The 15595-nt window shown below is 35.4% G+C and overlaps 1 non-coding gene across 1 annotated transcript; it reads left to right on the top strand.

The window, feature by feature from the left end:
• The first annotated feature begins 451 nt into the window (after nucleotides 1-451).
• LOC141503836 (U6atac minor spliceosomal RNA) lies at nucleotides 452-579 on the top strand. Its single transcript, XR_012473136.1, has one exon. It is a non-coding gene; the product is annotated as a U6atac minor spliceosomal RNA (small nuclear RNA).
• The last annotated feature ends 15016 nt before the right edge of the window (nucleotides 580-15595 follow it).

Raw genomic sequence — 15595 nt, 5'->3', positions numbered from 1 at the left:
AGTTTTTAATTAGATTCTAAGTAGTATTTGGAGCATGACCACAAAATGTCTTCTTTTTTGTTCCTCTTCTTTGAGAAGACCCAAAGAAGTGATCTAGAAAGAAAAAACAAAACAACATGCATACAAGCAAAGTGATCTAGAAAGAAAAAACAAAACAACATTCATACAAGCATATATATATATATATATATATATATATATGTATCTATCTATCTATCTATCTATCTATATATATATATATATATATCCCAATTATTTTCTTATATTCTCTTCATAGGAAATTCTACAGGGGAGATTGCACTCTATTGAAAAAATACAGAAAATGTTCAATTCCATTAGAGTAAATCTTCATCCCTTTTTTCATCCTGCCAAAGTACTCAACATGGAGGGCTAACTTTTAAAAATTCATCATCAGATAATAAGTTTTAACATCATTATAAAACATTATCAAGTGTTGTATGAAAGGAGAGAAGGTTAGCACTCCCCCTGATAAGGATAGAAGAGGTCCTAGTGGCCTTTACAACACATATAAGGTTAAGGTATTGCCACCTACTCTGTGGCATCTAACCATGTTTTTTGGACTTACTATTACAGGATCTAGTGATGGAAAATTGCCCTGATATCATGGAATTGGAGGACAAAGTAGTTATTGAAAGAGTACATCAATCTCCACCAGAAAAACATCCTAAAATGAAAACACCAAGTAATGTTGTGGCCAAATTCCAGAACTATCAGATAAAAGAGAAAATCCTGCAAGCAGCCAGAAAGAAACAATTTAAATATCAAGGAGGCACAGTAAGGATCATGCAGGACCTGGCTGCATCAACATTAAGGGATCAAAGGGCCTGGAAGGAGATATTTTGAAGAGCAAGGGAGCTTGGAATGCAGCTAGGAATCTACTTTCCTGCAAAGCTGAGCCTTCTCTTCCAGGGAAAACAATGGACATTTAACGAAATGGAAGAATTCCAAAAATTTCTGATGAAAAGACCAGAGCTAAATGGAAAATTTGGACATCAAACAGGAGGTTCAAAAGACACATGAAAAGGTTAAAAAAGGGGGGGCATTAAAAGGGAAAAAATGCAATCCAGTAAGTTGAAACTGGCTATATCCCAGCATGCGGGGTGGGCAAGATTCTCATAAATCTTGAGAATTTAACTCTAACAGAGAGAATACACCTAGCCAGAAATGATTGACATTCATGACCTATCCATGAGACTGCTATCTAATGGAATGTAACTGGATTTAACCCCACTTGGGAGAAAGAATCCAATAACTCTCAGGAATTTTGACTCTATTCGATAGAATATACTGACCTAGAAGTGATAGACACTCAGAATGTCCTATGACTAAGAATGATCTAAAAACACTACCTCCTTAAAAAGGGGGACAGGAAAGAAACGGGAGGAGGAAGGGGATTGAATGGGGGTAAATCTCATTACACTAAGAGGTACAAAAAACCTACGGTAATAGAGGGGAAGAAGGGAGCAGAGGAGAAACACCTGAATCTTCTTCTCATCAGACTTGGCTTAAAGTCAACTTACACATACTCAGTTAACTTATAAAACATCTAACCTTTCAAGTACTAAAAGGGGAAAAGGGGAGGGGGGGACAGAGAAAGGGAAGGTGAGTGGGGGGAAAAGGGGAAATAACAAAAAGAAGGGAAGGGAAAAGGGAAAAGGAGAAAGGGGAAAGAAAGGGGAGGGTGTGATATACGAGGGCAAACACACTGAAGGCGGTGGTATTCAGAAACAAAATACTGGTTAATTTGGATAAGGGGGGGAAGGGCGGGAAAAATACCAACAGAGGGAAGATAGCAAGGAGGGCAATAAAGAATTAGTAATCATAACCTTGAATGTGAATGGGATTAACTCTCCATTAAAACGTAAGCAAATAGCAGAGCGGATTAAAAACCAGAATCCTAAAATATGCTGCTTACAAGAAACTCATTTGAAGAAGAGAGATACATATAGAGTAAAGGTAAAAGGTTGGAGCAAAATACATTTTGCTTCAGCTGAAGTAAAAAAAAAAAAGCAGGGGTAGCAATCCTTATCTCAGACAAAGCAGCAGCAAAAATAGATAGCATTAAAAGACATAAGGAAGGAAACTTTATCCTCCTAAAAGGCACCATAGACAATAAAATCATTTCAATATTGAATATATATGCACCCAGTGGGACAGTGCCCAAATTCTTAGAGGAGAAGCTGAAAGAACTACAGGAAGACATAGACAGCAAAACTCTACTAGTGGGAGACCTCAACCTCCCGCTATCAGATCTAGATAAATCAAATCATAAAATAAACAAGAAAGAAGTTAAGGAGGTAAATAGATTGTTAGAAAAATTAGATATGGTAGACTTATGGAAGAAACTGAATGGGGATAGAAAGAAATATACCTTTTTCTCTGCAGTACATGGAACTTATACAAAAATTGACAATGTACTAGGACATAAAAACCTAATGATCAACTGCAGAAAGGCAGAAATAGTGAATACATCTTTCTCAGATCAGAATGCAATAAAAATCATATGCAATACTGGGCCAAGGAGATATAGACCCAGAACAAACTGGAAACTGAATAAACTCATTTAAAAAAAACAAATTAGAGAAAGAATTAACCATTTTATCCTAGATAATGATAATAATGAAACAACATACCAAAACCTATGGGATTCATTCAAAGCAACTCTCAGGGGATATATCCTAGCTCTAAATGCTTACATGAATAAATTGGAGAAAGAGGAAATCAATGAACTAAACATGCAACTAAAAAAAATTAGAGAAAGAACAAATCAAAAATGCCCAATTAAATACTAAATTAGAAATTCTAAAAATTAAAGGAGAAATTAATAAAATTGAAAGCAAAACACTATTGAATTAATAAATAAAACCAAAAGTTGGTATTATGAAAAATCAATAAAATTGCTAAACCTCTGGTCAATTTGATTAAAACATTATCAATATATCAGAGCATCTTGATTCTTCACTCTTTGGATATAGTTCCCCTCAAAAATATCAAAACTTATATTCAACATAAAGAAAACTATTCTTTGTAACATTCATTTCAATATCTTAAATCTAGTGATTTTACTGAGGATTATCAAGCTCCTTGCTAAATCTCTAACTATACAAGAGAATAATTTGTCTTTACATAAAATATGCAGCTCATTTCAATTATTCTAATTATATTGAAGGAAGGCATGGTGAACTGTTATTATACCTAGTCCAATCCTTACTGAAAAATGAATCTCCAGTCACTTTAATGAAAAGTGGTCATTCAACATTTGTGTAAAGATTACAGGTAAAGAGAAATCTACTATCTCATAAAGAAACTTTACTTTTGCACAACTATTAATTTTTTGGACATTTTTCTTCTTCCTACTCTCTCCCAATTTCATTCCTAATCATGATTCTTTGAAACAAATTGCTTCTAATCATTTCTCCTGGTTCTGTCTTTGGTGACCAAACAAAGTAAACCAAATGGCTTCTCCTTATGACAGCTCTTGATATATCTGAAAATAGCTGTTGAGATGGCCCTGGATCTTTCTTTTTCCAAACTTGATGTATATTTCTTTTTTTTTAATTTTTATTAAATATATTATTTGAGTTTTACAGTTTTCCCCCAATCTTGCTTGCCTCCCCCCACCCCCACCCCACAGATAGCACTCCTTCAGTCTTTACTTTGTTTCCATGTTGTACCTCGATCCAAATTGGGTGTGATGAGAGAGAAATCATATCCTTAAAGAGAACAGAATTCTCAGAGGTAACCAGATCAGACCATAAGACATCTGGGGATTTTTTTCTGAATTAAAGGGAATAGTCCTTGTACTTTGTTCAAACTCCACAGCTCCTTATCTGGATACAGATGGTGCTCTCCTTTGCAGACAGCCAAAAATTCTTCCCAATTGTTGCGCTGATGGAATGAGCAAGTCCTTCAAGGTTGAACATCACTCCCATGTTGCTGTTAGGGTGTACAGTGTTTTTCTGGTTCTGCTCATCTCACTCAGCATCAGTTCATGCAAATCCTTCCAGGTTTCCCTGAAATCCCATCCCTCCTGGTTTCTAATAGAACAATAGTGTTCCATGATATACATATACCACAGTTTGCTAAGCCATTCCCCAATTGAAGGACATTTACTGGATTTCCAATTCTTTGCCACCACAAACAGGGCTGCTATAAATATTTTTTGTACAAGTAATGTTTTTACCCTTTTTCCTCATCTCTTCAGGGTATAGACCCAGTAGTGGTATTGCTGGGTCAAAGGGTATGCACATTTTTGTTGCCCTTTGGGCATAGTTCCAAATAGATCTCCACAAGGGTTGGATGAGTTCACAGCTCCACCAACAGTGTAAGTGTCCCACATTTCCCACATCCCTTCCAACAATGATCATTATCCTTCCTGGTCATACTGGCCAATCTGAGAGGTGTGAGGTGGTACCTCAGCGAAGCTTTAATTTGCATTTCTCTAATAATAAATGATTTAGAGCATTTTTTCATATGGCTATGGATTGCTTTGATCTCCTCATCTGTAAATTACCTTTGCATATCCTTTGACCATTTGTCAATTGGGGAATGGTTTTTTGTTTTAAAAATATGACTTAGTTCTCTGTATATTTTAGAAATGAATCCTTTGTCAGAATCATTAGTTGTAAAGATTGTTTCCCAATTTACTACTTTTCTTTTGATCTTGATTACATTGGTTTTATCTGTGCAAAAACTTTTTAATTTAATGTATTCGAAATCATCTAATTGGTTTTTAGTGATGTTCTCCAACTCTTCCTTAGTCATAAACTGTTCCCCTTTCCATAGATCTGACAGGTAGACTAGTCCTTGATCTTCTAAGTTGCTTATAGTATTGTTTTTTTATGTCTATGTCCTGTAACCATTTGGATGTTATCTTGGTAAAGGGTGTGAGGTGTTGGTCTAATCTAAGTTTCTTCCATACTAATTTCCAATTATCCCAACAGTTTTTATCAAAGAGGGAGTTTTTATCCATGTGGCCTGACTCTTTGGGTTTATCAAACAGCAGATTACCATAATCCTCTCCTGCTTTTTCACCTAGTCTATTCCACTGGTGCACCACTCTATTTCTTAGCCAATACCAAACAGTTTTGATGACTGATGCTTTATAATATAATTTTAGATCGGGTAGTGCTAAGCCACCTTCATTTGCATTTTTTTTTCATTAAGCTCCTGGCAATTCTTGACTTTTTATTTCTCCATATGAATTTACTTACAATTTTTTTCTAGCTCATTAAAGTAATTTTTTGGAATTTTGATTGGTAGGGCACTAAACAGATAGTTTAGTTTTGGTAGAATTGTCATTTTTATTATATTAGCTCTACCTATCCATGAACACTAGATATTTGCCCAGTTATTTAAATCTGATTTAATTTGTGTGAGAAGTGTTTTATAATTGTTTTCAAAAAGATTCTGAGTCTGTCTTGGCAAATAGACTCCCAAGTATTTTACACTGTCTGAGGTTAATTTGAATGGAATTTCTCTTTCTAGCTCTTCCTGCTGTTTCTTGCTAGTCATATATAGGAAAGTTGAGGATTTATGGGGGTTTATTTTATAACCTGCAACTTTGCTAAAATTGCTAATTGTTTCCAGTAGTTTTTTAGATGATTTCTTGGGATTCTCTAGGTAGACCATCATGTCATCTGCGAATAGTGAGAGTTTTGTCTCTTCCTTCCCAATTCGAATTCCTTTAATTTCTTTTTCTTCTCTAATTGTTGATGCTAACATTTCTAATACAATATAGAATAGTAGTGGTGATAATGGGCACCCTTGTTTAACCCCTGATCTTATTGGGAATGCCTCTAGCCTCTCCCCATTGAGTATAATGCTTGTTGATGGTTTCAGATAGATACTGGTAATTATTTTAAGGAACAGTCCATTTATTCCTACACTCTCTAGTATTTTTAATAGGAATGGATGCTGTATTTTGTCAAAAGCTTTTTCAGCATCTATTGATATGATCGTATGGTTTCTGATAGGTTTGTTATTGATATAATTGAGTATACTAACAGTTTTCCTAATATTGAACCAACCCTGCATTCCTGGAATAAATCCTAGTGATGACTTGTTGTAGTCATTTTGCTAAGATTTTATGTAGGATTTTTGCATCTATATTCATCAGGGAAATAGATCTATAATTTTCTTTCTCTGTTTTAACTCTTCCTGGTTTAGGTAACAGCACCATATTGGTTTCATAGAAAGAGTTAGGCAGAGTTCCATCTTTCCCTATATTTCCAAAGAGTTTATATAGGATTGGAACCAATTGTTCTTTAAATGTTTGGCAGAATTCACTTGTGAATCCTTGATGTATATTTCAACTAAATCTCACAGGAAATGTTTTTAAGGAAGACCCTTAACTTTTCTGAGTTCCATTCCCTTGAGTGCTTCCAAGTTTATCAGTGCCTAAATATTATATCAAGTATTGAACACAAAGTATAGTATAACAATCTTCTATTTCAGAAGCTAAGTCTCTTAGTACAACCTAAGGTTATAAAATCTCTTTAACTGCTTCGCCACAAGGTACATTCATCTTGAATTTTCAGTCCATCAAACCTCCTCCTCAGATCTTTTTCATTTAAATGGATTTATAAAGACATATCTTCAACATACTGAATTTGTGAATTCATAAAATTAAATGAAAGTAAAAGATTTTATTTCTCTCTCTCTACTAAAAATTAACCATTTCCTCTTCTTTCAAGAATCTCAACTGTCAAAAAATTATATATGCTGATTGTGCTACTCATTGTATCAACTATACCAACCTTTCTATCATTTGCAAAATATAGCTTTAACCTGTTTTTTAAAATTCTTTGTCAAAATCTAAGTAAGCTCTACCTATAACCTTACTCTGATAGAAAATTTTGTTAACCCTCTTAAGAAAATAAAGTCAGTCTGGTATGACTGATTTCAGTAAAGGAAGGATTATATAATGATCACTATCCAGTTCTCTAAAAATTTGTGGTTGTTAAACCATGTCTGAATCTTGATGATCCCAATTTGGATTTTGTTGGCAAAGATATTGGAATGGTTTATTATTTTCTTCCAAATCTCATTTTATGAATGAGGAACTGAAGCAAATAGGATTAACTGACATACCTAGGGTCACATAGCTAATAAACGTATGGGGTTGGATTTGAACTCATGAAGAAGAGTCTAATTCCCATGACTCTGTGCCACCTAGTTATTCCCTTTTTAATAATGCATTTTCTTACAATTCCAGGAATATAAGTAGAGCTAATCAGTCTTATCAGTTTATAAATTTCATTCAATTTTATTTTATTTCATTTCATTTGGGGGGAAATTAAGTGAAAATTTATGAAGGTCTTCTTTGCTTCAGTGCAATTTCTATCTACAAAAATGATCAAAATTTGGTAGCAATCATATCTTTGTTTGTTTTTTTTAGAAACAAAGATTTATTTCATCTGTTCCAGGTGACTTCAGTTCACCAAGAGATGATAAGTAATTTCTTATTCTTTGCATCATGGGCTACCAACTTTCAATTCTCTCATTTTATTGTTGTTATTCTACTCTTTCTAGTCTAATAAATATTCACATTTCCAAAGAAAAAAAAAAGGAAAATAAAAATTCAGTACCTCTACCTTCTTGTTTAGTATTGTCTTGATCATTCCTAACAGTAATTCTGTTCCTTCTTTTCTCCAATATAATTTTAAAATATCTTTATTTTCCTTAGTCTTTTGAATCTCATGGTTAATCAGTGCTTTTTGTCTCAAAATTGAGTAATAGGATAGGGAAAGGAAATAAAGATTTAAAAATATATGCAATGTGTATTTATTAGATATCTCTATTGTAAGTAAAAGAATACTGTGGAAAATACCCCAAGATGAGATAACACAATAAATATTTAATTTTAGTATTTTTCATTCATTATCTCAATCAATCTTTTATTCAATTCAAGAAATAAGTATTAGTAGTCTGCTATTATGTATTAATTGAGATAGAAAATTTAAATAATACATATACCTGTCTTCATGTATCAATCTAGTAGAAAGTTGGGATCTAAAGAAGTAATGTAAATTGAAAGCTCATTTTCAATAGATGGGAAAACTGAAAGTCAAAGAAATTTAGTGACCTGCCCAAAGCCACACCGTTATATGGTATAGCCAGATCTTGAACCAAAACATCAGAATACAGATATTCTAACTCAGTCCAGTGTTCTTTTTTTTTCAGTCCAGTTTTCTTATCTACCACTTCCCCAAGAAGACATATTTTTTAGAACTAAAAGTAAATTTAGGGAAACCTTGAGTGATTTGTTTTCATGCCTACAAAATAATATATCATATATATATATATATATATATATATATATATATATGATAGTTTATAAGAGCAAATATATTTTGGAGGGATACATCCTAGTAATTAAAGAGAGACAAGTCACAAAGTTCAAATCCAGCAGCTAATTTCTTTTTTTATGAGACAGAGCTTTAAGGCTAGAGTGAGGAAGACCTGAGTTCAAGTTTGGCCTCAGATATTTACTAGGGCAGCTAGAGTGATAGTGGGTAGTTCATTTAATTTTTGCTTGCCTCAGTTTCCTCAACTGTAAAATGATTATAATAAAATTCATAACTTCAGAGGGTTATTGTCAGGAACAAAGGAGATAATATCTGTAAAATGCTTAGCACAGTGTTAGGTTTGTAGTAGATGGTTAGCAAGTATTGTTTACTTTCTTTTTCCTTCATTTCCCCCTTTCAATCTGCCCTTTTCTACAAAGTTGCCAAAATTATCTTCCTAAAGTAGAAAGTTATGTCACTCTCTTTCTTGAAATCTTTAGAGGCTCTCTTTTGCCAAAGGAACAAAATACAAGGTCTTCAACCTTGCAGTTACAGCCCTCCATAGTCTTCCTACAGATCATTGCTCCAGGGATATTCCATTGCTTCTCTTCATACACTTTATTAGAGTCATTGAATTTTTTACTGTTCCCTAAGCTCAGGATTTCATGCCCTATTTTAGTGCTGCAGCATTGGTTATCCCTCCCTTGCCCACCCCCCCCAAAGCCTGGAAAGCATTTCCTCTTCACTTCTTTCACTTAAAATTCCTAACTTCTTTCTACTTTTGTGAGCTGCTCAGATGGATTGTCTGAGAAGTAATCAGAGTGAAGGACCAACTGATAGAAACAGAAAGCATGTTGGAATGGGGTTTATGGCAAGTTCAAAGAGAACTGACTCCTCTGGTGGGAGGGCTTGCCAAAAACCTTCCTAGGACTACTCATCCAACTTTGATATCCACCTGACACTCAACTCTCATGTGTAGTCCCAAAAAGCTGTAGCAAGTCTAGGTTAATCATCTTGGCAGATGGGCTAAACTAATTTGAGGGTAATTGATTGGACTCAAATTTGTTAATGAGTTAGGAGGGTGTCTACCTCAAGCATGTGAAAACTTCTTATGGAAGAATGGCCAGATGAGAAAAATTTGTTCCAGTGGTCATGAAGATGACTAAAGTAGACACTCTGGAGTACTTAGAGTTTGGGCAAACATAGGAAATGTGAAGATTATCCACTGTATCTTTCCTCACTGACAGTCATTGTGATTTTGGTCTTGCAACTGGACTTCAATAACTGGAAGAGAGAGATTGAAGCTAAAAATTTTGTGCAGCTCTGCCTCACTTAAATTCAATTCATGCACTAAACAATACATTATCCCATGATATTATTAGTCCTCTTTGAAAATGAAGGACAGGGGCGGATAGGTGGCACAGTGAATAGAGCACTGGCCTTGGAGTCAGGAGTACCTGGGTTCAAATCTGACATCAGAAACTTAATAATTACCTAGCTATTTGGATTTGGGCAAGCCACTTAACCCCATTGCCTTGAAAAATCTAAAAAAAATGAAGGACAAAACAATAATGAAGATGATGAAGATGAAGAGGATGATGATGATGATGATGATGATAGATAAGATTGCAGAGTAGCTGAAACTCATTTTCCCCATATTCTTTATTTTATTTTTATTTTCCACAGCTACTTGCAAAAATCAAGTTTCAACATTTACTTCCAAAACGTTGATTTCCAAATTCTCTCCCTTCCTCTCACCCCACTCCCCTCATTGATAAATCTATTTAGTTGGTGTAGGTTCAAAATGTGTAGCCATGAAAACCATTACTACAATAGTCATGTTGTAAAAGTAAACATAACCATCCTCCCCCAAAGAAAGAGAAGCCTCTAGAAAAATAAAGTGAGACAAAGAAAGGATGCTTCAGACACCATAAGCTCTATCTTTTGGATAGATAGGATTTTTTATCATAAGTCCATCAGTGAAAATGTTTCAATATTTTTCCCACAGTTGCTATTGCTTAAATGAGGAGGCTCTTATGAGTATCATTTTCCCATGCAGGAATACTAACAGTTCAACATCATTAAATCCCTCATCATTTGCCCTTCCTATCCAATCTCTTTATGTTTCACATAAGTCCTGTGCTTGAAGACCAATCTTTCTGTTTGGCTCTGGTCATTTCATCTGGAAAGTTTCAAAGTCCTCTATTTCATTGTATGTTCATGTTTTCCTCTGAAAGAGTATGTTCAGTTTTGCTGAATGGTTGATTCTTGGTTGCAATCCAAGCTTTTTTATCTTCTGGAATATTATATTCCAAGCCCTATGAGCACTTAATGTAGATGGTGCTAAAGTTTGTGTTATACTGACTGTCTCTCCATGATATTCGAATTGTTTCTTTCTGACTGCTTGTAATATTTTCTACTTAACTTGAGAATTCTGAAATTTGGCTATAATAATTTTGGAGTCTCTTTCAGAAGTTGATTGGTGGATTCTTTCAATTTCTATTTTACTCTCTGCTTCAAGGATATCAGGGCAGTTTTACTGGATAATTTTTGAAAACTGTAGTCTAGGCTCTTCTTTTGACATGACTTTCAAGGAGTCCAATTATGTTAAAACATGTTATGTTCTGAGTGCATATTTTGTTCCTCCATAGGGTCAAAGTAATTGGCTATGGTTGGATTTTTTCTTCTCTTCTTTGCTCATTTCCCCATTCTATGTCTTGATTTTAATTCTGTGAAGGTGGGACTCTGCTTTCAGAGTGGAGTACATACTGTTCTGAGCTTTTGAAGGTTTTTGAAGGGTTTTTTAGGGACACCAAGTAGGGACCTACAGGTTCTCAATTCCTTCAATATCTTATGAGAGTCTTTGACTGCTCTTCTGGTTTGTGCTCTGGTATGTGGATGACCACAAGCTCTCCTTTCTGCTCTGAAACCTTGAGGAAAGTCCTGATTTGCTGCAGGTAGTAAGTTCTTTTGTTCTCTTCCTCTTCCTGAGACTGGGATTCCACACAGATCTGAATATGGACAGAGCAACAGAATCCTTTCTCAAGGAGAGCAAAGAGATCTCTGCAGTATCCCCCAACCCTCTTACTGTCCTTGGCTGAGCACTCTGGAAGAAGCTGCCAGGTGAGTTTCTGCTGTGTAGCTCCTCAGGCCTACTTCTTGTCCCCTGGGTCTATGTTGAGGCCTGTGCTGGACTGGGCTCCCTTCTCACTTTGGTGTGGCAGAGTTTTCTCTCTGACCTTCAAAGTTGTCCTTAGTGATCTCTGGACTGAGAGGTCTGGAAACCATCACTACTACCACAGACCCCCAGGAACCCAGAAACCTCAAGGTCTGTTCCTGGATGACTGAAATGGGTTAGCTCTGGTGCAGCTATGGACCCTTTCCTACTCCAATGCAACAGACTCTTCCCATGGATCTTCCAAATTGTCTTGGGCTGGAAAATTGCTTCACTCAATTTTTTGTATGTTCTGCCACTCTAGAATTTGGTAATAATCATTATTGGAAGGTATTTGGATTGGGGCGGCTAGGTGGCACAGTGGTTAAAGCACCAATCCTGGAATCAGGAGTACCTGGGTTCAAATCTGGTCTCATACACTTAATAATTAACCTATCTTTGTGGCCATGGGCAAGCCACTTAACCCCATTTGTATTGCAAAAACCTAAAAAAACAAAAAAGGTATTTGGAGTGGTTTTAGGAAAATTGAGATGAGTTCCTGTCTTTACTCTATCATCTTGGTTCCATCCCTTCCCATTACTCTTTAAATGGGAGATTACAACAAATATCATTTTCTTATTTATAACTAACCACTCCCCATTTAATTGTATGACAATTTCTTTTCTGTTTATGTTTTCCAGATGGGAAAAACAGCTGTTGAGACAAATTTTAAATTTCATTATCTTCATTGTTTTCTTTAAAGGTGAAATGGACGTGTGGTCACAAACACAAGCTAGTACAACTATATTAATTATATGGGGCAAAAAGGGTCTCTTTACACACACACACACACACAGAGAGAGAGAGAGAGAGAGAGAGAGAGAGAGAGAGAGAGAGAGAGAGAGAGACATTTAAAGAATCTTCTCAGTGGAATTAGGGAGCAGAGAAGGACTAGAGCCATTGAAAGAGTATTAAATATGGATATTGATCATCTCTTAGCTATAAAGAGACCAATAGTAAAAAATAAGACAACTAACTAAATTGGGATTATAGATATGAAGTTGGAAGGGACTTTAAAATAATCTAGTTCAACTAATTTATTTTATAAATGGGAAAACTTGGGCCTAAGAAGAGTGAATAACTTGCCCCAAATCAAATATAGTAATAGTTGCAGTGATAGTAGTAGTAGTAGTAGTAGTAGTAGTAGTAGCAGTAGTAGTAGTAGTGTAGTAATAGTAGTGAAGACTTCACTAGCAGAATATGTAGATGAATGTGAACTATTACAATAGAAATAGCTACTGTGTAGCCTGTTGTATTTCTGACAACCTTTTTTTTCACATGTAAAAACATTTCTTTTATATTATTACAGGTATCTTGTTGTGAGAGCAAAGATAACCCACCCTTGCCCTCAAGAAGATAGAAGAGGCTCAAGAATAGTTAGAGAGGAAAAAAGTGTACTTCAGTCTATGTTCAAATTCCATTGGCTCTGTCACTGGGATAAGTGCCTTCTTTGTCATAAGTCTACCAGAGAATTGCCTCAATATTTTTCCCACAGTTGCTGTTACTACCTGTATTTCCTTCCACTCTATTCCTCCCCACTCTCATTTATTCTATTCTCTCTCTCTCCTCTCACCCTGTCCTTGTTCAGAAGTGAGTTGTATCTGAGTACCCTCTCCCATATCTTCCCTCTCCTATTACCTACTCTCCCTTCCCTCCCCCTCCCCTTCCCCCATTCCCCCTTATCTCCTCCCTTCCCTCTCAGTATTCTCAAGGGTATATTTCTATATCCTATTAAGTGTGTATGTTATTTCCTCTCTGAGTCATTTCTGATGAGATTGAAGGCTCCCTCATCCCCCCTCAACTTCCCCTGTTCCACTCCATTGCAAAAGCCTTTTCTTAACTCTTATGTGAAATATCTTAGCCCCTTCTTCCTCTCCTTCCCTTTCCTTCCAGTACTTTCTTTATGACCCATTGGCTCCATATTTTTATTAAATTATGCCATTATATTCAACTCCCTCCTGTGCCTTGTCTATATATTCTCCTTCTAACTGCTCTTATAAATGAGAAGGTCCATATGAGTTATCTGCATGTTTGTATTCCCGTGCAGGAATGAAAACAGTTCAACATCATTATGTTCCTCATAATTAGTCCTTCTCATTCACCCCCTCTGTGCTTTATCCTGAGTCTTGTACTTGCAGATGAAACTTTCTGTTCAGCTGTGGTTGTTTCAGTAAGAAAGTTTGAAAGTCCTCTGTTTCATTGAAAGTTCACCTTTTCCCCTGAAAGAGGATGTTCATTTTTGCTGGGTAGGTGATTTTCATTTGTAATCCAAGTTCTTTTGCCTTCCAAAATATCATATTCCAAGCCCTAAGAGTCCTTAATGTAGGCAATACCAAATCCTGTGTAATCCTGACTGTACAAGCCATGGTAGTTGAATTGTTTGTTTCTGGAAGTTTTTAGTATTTTTCTCCTTGACTTGGGAGTTTTGGAATTTGGTTATAATATTCCTGGGAGATTTTCTTTTGGGATCTCTTTCAGGAGGTGATCAGTGAATTCCCTAAATTTCTAATTTGCCCTCTAATCTCACGGCAATTTTGCTTTATTATTTCTTGAAAAATTAAGTCTAGGATCTTTTCCTGGTTGTGACTTTCAGGTAGCACAGTAATTTTTAAATTATCTCTACTGGGTCTGTTTTTGAAGTCAGTTGTTGTTCCAATGAGATGGTTCAGTTTCTTATAATTTTTGGTTCTTTTAGTATTGCTTTATTTCTTCCTGATTTCTCGCAAAGGCATCAGCTTCCTTTAGTTCCAGTCTACATTTGAAAAAATTATTTTCTTCAGAAAGCTTTTTTATCTCCTTTTTCAGCTGGCCAATTCTGCTTTTTAAGGCACTCTTCTCCTCGTTTGCCTTTTGTGTTGCTTTTTCCATTTGGCCTAAACTGGTTTTTAACATGGTATTTTCTTCAGTATATTTTTGTCTTTCTTTCATCAGGCTGCTACCTTGGTTTTCATGATTTATCTGCATTGCTTTCATTTCTCATTCCAATTTTTCCTCTACTTCTCTTAATTGCTTTTCAAAGTTTTTTGGAGCTTATCCATAGGCTGAGCCCATTTTCTATTTCTCTTGGAGGTTTTGGATACATAAGCTTTGACTTTTTCATCTTCTGAGTATGCATTTTGATCCTCCATATGACCAAAGTAATTTTCTATGGTCAGATTCTTCTTTTCCTGTTGTTTGCTCTGAGAATCTTTTTAGAAGAATACTGCATACTTCTTTTGTGAGAAAAGGACTAGAAAATATGCCCTAAAAATTATCTTCTTCAACTAATCTAGCTCTAGTTTGCTTAAATGGTAGATGGATATCCTAACCTTTGGTTGAAACACCAAAACATGTACAAAAACTTTTTAAAAATGATTCCACTCACCATTGGTAAATGAAATGTCCTCAGTCTATTGAAATTCAGTACATATGAAAAATGAACAACTTTTGTTGCAAGAGAACTTAGTAAATAATGAATTCAAACATTAAGTGAAATATGACTGACAAAAGGACAGTTAATTGAAATTGGAGTTGAATACAAGTTTTCCTGCAATGACCACAGTGAAAGGAAGTGCTGTGAAGTTGGCATAGTCTTAACAATCAAATATAATCTAGGTAACAAGTCTGTGACTCCAAAAAGTACTGACTGATCTGTTTGTGACAATGTGATTATCACTTACAGGAAAGTGTCAAGCTACCATTATCAGTGTGCATGGTACCACAATGATGACTTCTGATAAGACCAAAGAAAAATTTAATAAAAATCTCTGAGGCCCTCATAATCAAGAGAAAAATCTACAATTCTGGGTGACTTTAATATCAAAGCAGACACAGGCATTGCAAGGAGTCCTTTGTAGGAATGGAGTCAGGAACAGAAACAACAATCATTTACTACTGCTTACCTCTGAATTTCATTACCTTCTCAACATCAACACTGTCTTCTATTGACCTAAATGCAATAAAACATTGTGAATGAACCCTCACAGCAAATATTGAATTGCTAGAAGAGATGGACAGTGATGAATGTGATACATGTGGTGCAGAGTGCTGGACCAAAATTGCATAGATTTATTCTTTTTTTAAAAAAAAGTTT

The sequence above is a fragment of the Macrotis lagotis genome, chromosome X, assembly GCF_037893015.1.
Source record: "Macrotis lagotis isolate mMagLag1 chromosome X, bilby.v1.9.chrom.fasta, whole genome shotgun sequence".
Classification (NCBI taxonomy): Eukaryota; Metazoa; Chordata; class Mammalia; order Peramelemorphia; family Peramelidae; genus Macrotis; species Macrotis lagotis.
This window is presented reverse-complemented; position numbering and strand designations above follow the sequence as displayed.